Here is a 7,729-nt window from a genome sequence, read left to right as displayed (position 1 = left end):
AAAGCATAATATAAATAGCAGTAGTTTTAATACAAAGCTTTTAGCTCTTATGTAAATATAATGATTTAATTACAGAAAATAAGGACTTGATATCTTCCTATTATCATTCCATGGCATAAAAATAGCAAATTGGTTATTGGATTGGATTGGATTAGAATGTTTGGTTTTTAAAAACTGCTATTTGACATGCTGACTTGAGTTTTATTTTTTAAAAAAACAACTAAATGAATTTTGGCTTGAGATCAGAACTCCCAGCGAATTCTGAAATGGCTCTCCACACACTTCCATCACAGTGTACTGCATGTGTGTGTAAAGCGGTGTCCTCAGCACTGAGTATTATAAAGCCAGAATACGAAGAGACTCTGAAAAGTGGTAAAGATGCTCTATGTCCTGCAGTATCAAATATGCACAGGAGCGAGTCTCTGTGTAAGAATAAATAGGCGCCTATCTAATCAGTATGCATTTACTTCCATGTTTAGTATGTGGTAAAATTATGCCTGTGTTAGTTGTATTTGCCATTGTTGTCAACAACAACAACAACAAAAACAACAGCAACAACAAAAACCACAGCAAGAGCCACCTCAGTAAAGGGTTCATTTTGGCTACTAGTTTGAGGCTACAGTCTGTCGTGCTGCAAAATCATGGTGTCAGGGGTAGGAAAGCAGCCAGTCCCATTGTCCTCACGTGGGAAGTGGGGATGAACGAAGGACTGGGTTCACTCTCTCCTATTCAGCCTGAGACTCCAGCCTCTGGAATGGTGTTATCTGTATTGATATGGATCTTTTCATCTTAACCTGATCTAGAAAATTCTTCAGAGACCCCAGAAGCTTGCCTGTGCCCCAGAAGCTTGGAGGCTTTCAAGTTGACAATCAATATTAACCATCATAATACCTGCCATAAAGCATTTCGAAATAAATTAATGACTCATTGCCAGTAAACATTTGATTTGGCTTGTGCACCCAGGGTCATGTAAAAAAATGTCTTAGGTGGAACAGGTTGAGAAACCTTGTTTTACCTGCTTTACAGGTGACTAGGGTTGGGCCCAGGTGTGGGGTGAGGGAGATGAGAACCCATCTAGAATGTTAAAGAAGTTATGCGATCACTGTTCATGTCCATGTCTCTTCTCCTTTTCCCATGTTAGTCCTGATAGAAAGAATAGAGTTGGGGGAAACATGGAGACCTTATTGCAATATTAGAGGCTGTGTTGAATCTTAGGGTTCTTTTGGAAGAGACTTGGGCATGTCTTATGATAGATTCCAAGCTAGTAACAACCCATCGAAGGGTGCTTTTTAAGAAATGTTATTAATTAATTATATTTGTTTAAATTGTGTGTGGATACACTCAGGTCACTGCAGTTGCTTGTGGAGGCCAGAAGAGAACATCAGATGCCCTGGAGCTGGTTTTATAGGTAAGGGGATTTGTGTGGGTGTTGGTAAGCAATCTCAGGTCCTCCTCAAGAGCAGTACTTACTAACCACGGAGTCATTCTCCAGCCTCCACAGATTCTTTGTTGTGAGCCAGCTGAGACAAAATGCTGGTGTAAGGTAGGAGCCCAGAAGAAAAGGACAGGCTCAGGAGTCTTCCTAGTGGAGGAGCCTAAGGCTACTTGCCTCAAAAAGACAAATAGGCATTCATCAGCCAAAGGGTAGAAGCAGAAAAGGAGGGAAGTGGCAGAAAAATAAAAGTCTTGTAAAAGAGATTTAGCAGGCCTGGAGCTGTGCAGGTTATGGACTGGAAGATGCTGGGTCCAGAGGGAGGAGACAGGTGCAGGTGGAAGATGTTGTAACTAATGCAGGGGGAAGGGTCGGAATTACACCCAGATGGCTGTCGGAGTGCCCTGCTTTCACCTTTTCTTAACCTCATTTCTTACTTTTAAAATCAAAGCCTGCCTTGCACCTCTTCACCCTACTCCTACCTTGTCTCTCACGGCAGGTTGAGAACTGCAGCAGCAAGGGCATTTGAAGTGTTTCTGCGGAGATGGCTTATGGCTTCTGAACGACCCACGTGGGATCACTGGCCCATGGTCCTTGACACTCGGTAGTGAACAGGATTTGCCTGAGTCAGATAAATAACTGCAGACTAGGGGCTTCTCTGTGTGGAAGGGTCTGAGATGGATTAACTACAGGAGGATCCGGAAGAATGATGGTGACTGGAGTCCTGGAGGCTGCCCTGCCCAGCTGCCTTTGTCTTCCTACCCCAAGCTCACTCCTCTGTGGGTACAGTGCTCGGGCAGGCTCTCATAAAGCCTGGGAGCTGGGAGCTGGGAGCTGTCACTTTGCAAGCTGCATTCAGTGGGCAAAGATTCTGAGTGATGTTGTGTCTCTTGCTTGTTTAACAGTTATGGATCCCAGAATTGTTCTTTAAATTCCCCTAAACCTAAGATTCCTGTCTATTAATGAGAGGAAATGATAACCTCAGAAGGTAAAAAGCCCCTCTGTACCTCTCTGCAAGCATATCTTCAGTTTCTCTCTTCCTCCTCCTCCTCTTCCTCCTCTTCCCCCTCCTCCTCCTCTTCCTCCTTCTCCTCCTAGTCCTCCTTCTCCCTCCCTCTTTCCTTTCCCCCATCTCTCAGCATTTAGATAGCTGTTCTCCTGGACTTGGACAAGCCTTTGATGTTCTTTTGAGTTATGTAAAGACAATTCCCAACTCCTATTTTCAAAAGCAGAGGTCAAGATGACAGAAAGGTTTCCTGTTCTGCCCAGGGAACGAATGACTGTCTTAGTTAGGTTTCTATTTCTATGATGAAACACCATGACCAATAGCAACTTGGGGAGTAAAGGGTTTCTGTCAGTTTACAGCTTTTAGGTCACACTCCATCGCTGAGGGAGAAGCTTGTTTCTTCCCAACAGCTTGTCAGGACAAGAGATTGCGTCTCCCTTTTTTGTGTGTCAAGATGAAGGATGCTCCTGAAAGGAGGGAGGGCATAGTTTTTCTATAAAGTACAGGAGGCAGATGTGAGTTCAGACACAAACCTGCTCGTGGTTGATGTGTGACTGCAACACAACAGCCCTAGGCCCTCAAGGTTATCTAATCCCTCTGAGTCTCAGCATACCCATCTGCGAAATGGAGGTGATGATATGAGTGTCATGGTTTCATTATTTTATTTTATTTTATTTTTTTGAGATGAGGAACCTTGGATTTGATAATGTGGCCAAGCATGGTCCTAAATATCTGATACAACTGTCTACTTCTCTAGTGCTAGCCTTACACACAGAAGTCACCAAGCCCAGTTTATATGGTGATAAAGATAGCACTGGGCTTCCTGCATGCTGGATGAGCAGTTGTACAAAGAGCTTTGTCCCCATGTCCTTGACTGCAGTTTGGATGTGTGCAGTCCCCAGCTGTGAGAGTTAAGCTAACTGGTGTCATTCGCTTTGTATGCTTCCGGTGGCACTTCAGGCACTCCCACTGCTTTATCTTTGGGGTAAAAAGCCTCACTAGATATTCTGACAGTGAGTAGACATGGTCTGTGTGGGGAATGAACAGTGGCTCTGAGCACAGCCAACTTTTCAGAGAGAATGAAGAATTAGAAAGAAAGATGTGCCTGGTGATATATGGTCCAGTTGAGTGTTTAAGCGGTTCATGTCACACATGGGACTCCATCTCCTTCAAAATACTGGTGCCTGTAGCTCTGGCAACCCCCAGCTTTTCCTTAATGCCTGGAGAGAGTGAGAGCTTCTGATGATTCCACTATGGCCCCCATCATGAAACAGCAGCTCCAGGTGCTGAGCCCTTGGCTACAGGAGACCGGGCTCTGGTGTCGCTCTCTCTTATTGAATGTAAGCTGAGGCTAAAGGTCAAGGTGATTTTCTCTCTTTTATAACATCATAAAAAGGCATCTCATTCTTCAGACACTTCTTAGGGCTCATGTCCAGGTCACGATTAGCAGGTAATCTCATAGGCCTGTGATCCATCAAGGCCTGTAGCCTGTCTGCCGAAATCCACTGAAGGGGAGAGACTGGTTCTGTCCCAAGGACGCTTCACTGTCGTGGCATTAAAATGAACTGGCTTCCTTTAAGCCTATTCTTGCCTATCTGGAGTTGATGCCCATAGCCTTTTGGCCTCTTGCTGGTGTGGCTCTCTGGTCACCATTTGCCTTTTCAAAGAGAATGCTGTCCTTAATCACTTAGGCTTGCCTGGGGTCGCACCACAAAAATGAGTGTCAGGAGAGAAGTGGAATCTAGATTTTTCTAGTATACACCCAGTGCGAAGACCATCTCGGATTTATTTCTGGACATTTTCTATAAAATACTCTCTGAGTGAGGTCCGAGGTTCCCTGGAAGCTGGCCATGGGGCCACATTGAGAAATAATCAGACTGTCCCTTCTGTTCGTCCAGCTCAACCCAGACATCCAAGAGGAGACAAGTAAGACAAGTAAGAAAGTGGCAGAAAGCAGCTCCTCTTGTGAGCCTGACCTTCCCTGATACTCCTTGACCCTCCCTGACCCTTCCTGATAATCCCTGACCATCCTTGACCCTCCTTGATACTCCTTCACCCTCTCCACCCCTCCCTGACCTTCTCAAACCCTCCATCACCCTCTCTGACTCTCCCTAAACTCCCCTGATACTCCCTGACCCTCCCTGGCCATCTCTCACCCTCCCTGACCCTCTTTGACACTTCCTGACCCTCTCTGATACTCCCTGACCCTCCACTGACCTTCCTTGATGCCCCCTAACCCTCCTTGTCCTTCTCTGGCCTCTGAACACATGGAGCCCTTGTGTCCTGCTTCCACAGTATCCCATGGTATCCACAAAGGCCACTCCGCTTCTAGCCTTGGGAGAGCCAAGTAGAAGAAGGCGCAGAAGGCTGGCAGTGTGGCAGACTGCATCTCCAGTCCTGATATGCCTCTTCCAGAATGTGCAGTATTTGGTGATACAAGCTCATCTGTCTGCACTGTGCTTTTAAAAAGAAATAAGAATTGCTGATGTTTAACTGTTATGAGCCGTAAGAGGAGTTGGTTCTTTATAGATCTACCTAGCTCAGAGTCTGGTTCATGGCAGTTACTCATGTAGTGATCACATTATCACTATTATTTCCATGAAATTAGACAGATCTAAGTCTATCTGAGACTCAGGTGCATTCTCTAAACCAGTGCCTCGTGGGATTCTCTGGTCAATATTTGTTTCCTTCCTTCTGTGAGGCAAATACAACACAAACTTTTGAAAGGGTCAAGGGGGAGAGAGAAAGTCAGAGACAGACAGACAGACAGACAGACAGACAGACAGACAGAGAGAGAGAACTGAAGGTGAAGGATGAAGTTCAGGTATTTGCACCATGAGCTTCACGTGTCTCTACCTATGAGAGAACGTTGACATTTGTATTCCTCTGTCCCCTCCACCTCCCTCTCTCCCTCCTCCCCCTCTGGTTCTTTCTTAAGACAAAGCCAAACTACTTCAGTACATTTCTGGAAAATATGCTCTATAAAAGCAATTAACAAAATAGAAAAATATTGAAAGATAAACATAGTGAAATAAGAAACAACCCTTACGGAGAACAGGCACATGATCCTGTGATTTTCGCATACGCATAGACAGAGAAATATGGACCCTAAAAACACTTTAATAAAATGAGCTCATAATTCCAAATACTATTTTAAAACATGAAAGCACCACTTTCAATTTCATTGGAATTTAACAGAAGAAAATACAGTCAAATAAGACTACAGAAGTTATTGAGGAAATACGGTTTTTTACAGTAGGATAGTATTTTGTGAAAACATTTCTAAGGTTAATCAGAAGAGGCCATCATCATTTATTTTAAAAAAGAGATGATTCAGTTGTTCACAGGCCAGCATTATCTTCTCATAGAAGACAGATTCTCGCACCAGATTCTTCAATGAAGAACCTCTTGTCACGCTATCATATGTCATCTGAACATTCTGGAAACTGTTCAGTAGTAATGCCCATTTTGCTGATTGGTAAAGTGATTATCAGAGGCATCCAATGACTTCAATAGGGTCACAAGCACAGGGTGGGAAAAGAAGAGTGGAAAGCCACGTTTGTTGGAACTCAGGGAACAGGGCCATGCCCACATTCAGGTGTGACAGTCAGGTTTGTGCTGCAGAGGATGAAGATATGAGTCCTCTATGATCTCCTCTTGTTTCCCTTCCTAGACAACTAGAGAACCCCCCACCCCCCACCCAGGCACTTTCCTACAAACTCCTGGGTTACCTTACTAGTGTTACATCACTCAGACCGATGGCTCTGTGTAAGGTAGTTCTATTTACGCATCTATTCCATTCCCTGGCTACTTTCTCTCTAGGGGGCAGAAGTGGTGTATTGGTTACTGAAAACAAAATTACTGACAAAAAAATTATGGAAGAATGAGTTTCAGGGGATTGTGCCCATCATGGAAGGAAGGTGCAGCTTCTAGAGTGCAGGGTGGCTGGTCACACAGAGTGTGGCGTCTGCTGTCAGGAAGAAGAGGGAGATGAGGTCTTGTCTTAGCTTACTTTCATCTTACTTGGTTTGTGACCCCAGCCCATGGGATGGTGCTACCCACATTCAGGGCGGGCCTTCCCTCCCTTGTTAATCCCCTCTGAAAACCCTCTTATAGACATGACCAGGACTGTGTGTCTCTCTGGTGACTTCAAATCCAGTCAAGTTGACAATGAGGATGAAAGCAGCAGAGTTGTGGGGGATAAAAACCAACATCAAGGGAGACAGACAACCATATGTTATCTCATGAGCGGGGCACAGCAGATAAGGGTGCTTCGGGTGGAATTTTGCCAAGTTCACAAACAGAGGAGCTTCACTGAGAGCTATTGCTTACTGTTAGTCTAAGTATCAGCCTTGCCTCCATTAATGGGATTTTATTCCTAAATCATTTTCTTCCTTCTCTTTTTCAGTTGACTGAACACCACAATCACAGAGTTTTGTTCAAGAAGGGCTTGTGCGTATTGTATCACTGGTTTCATTAAGTTTAAGAGAGTGTTGTTTTTATATAACATTACCACATGCCATCCTTTACCCTGTTCACTTTCTTTCTCTAAGCACGTTGTGAATATTGCTTTTTTGGCTTCGTGCACTGCCCGGAGAGTGCTGCTGAGATGAGCCAGGATTCAACACCTTTGATGCCTGCTCTCCCTGCCTGTCTGAATGCCTGAAGTATCATCATTTAGCCAGCCAGTATCTTGAGGGGTTTGCATCTTCCCAAAATATGGAATATCTTTTAGCTTTCATATTCCATTTTAAAATTTAGATAATTAAAGAATTATACTTTTGGATTCAGATTCTTATCTTTTTATTATTAAATGCTTTAAAATCAACAATCTCTGTACCGGCCCTCATGTCTTTGTCTTAATCTGCATTTACTCTATCTCAAACTTACATCCACATAAATAATTTACATCCCGAGGACTCTACCTGCTTCTTTTCTCTCTAACTTTGGTGCTGGTTCGGTAATGAGGTGGCTTGGGTCCTTGGTTTGCTCCCTTAGATCCTCCATCTCTGTTTTTGTTTTTAAACTCATATTCTTGTCTTTCCGGCCTTATGGTTCTGGATTTATGATCTTATTAACATGGTGTATAACATGAAAGAGTGGTGACGGATTTCTGTCTATTCTTTTCTGTGTTTTTGCCAAGGTTGGTTTTTGCTTTTCTGCTTTCTTTTTCTTCCTCCCCTTTCTATCCTTTTCTTTTATATAAAAAAATATATGTTTGTGTAGTCCTCTCAATAAAGAACAGATGTTTTGTGACACCTTATTCCACCACTAACATCTCCTTTCCTGAA

General features: G+C 43.8%; 1 long non-coding RNA gene across 1 annotated transcript; it reads left to right on the top strand.

The window, feature by feature from the left end:
• The first annotated feature begins 1,102 nt into the window (after window positions 1-1,102).
• Window positions 1,103-7,222, top strand: Gm45999. Its single transcript, XR_001778265.1, has 2 exons — window positions 1,103-1,408; window positions 1,932-7,222. It is a non-coding gene; the product is annotated as a predicted gene, 45999 (long non-coding RNA).
• The last annotated feature ends 507 nt before the right edge of the window (window positions 7,223-7,729 follow it).

This window comes from Mus musculus, chromosome 7, assembly GCF_000001635.26.
Source record: "Mus musculus strain C57BL/6J chromosome 7, GRCm38.p6 C57BL/6J".
NCBI lineage: Eukaryota > Metazoa > Chordata > Mammalia > Rodentia > Muridae > Mus > Mus musculus.
The sequence above is the reverse complement of the archived record's forward strand: the minus strand, read 5'-3'. Positions and strand labels throughout refer to the sequence as shown.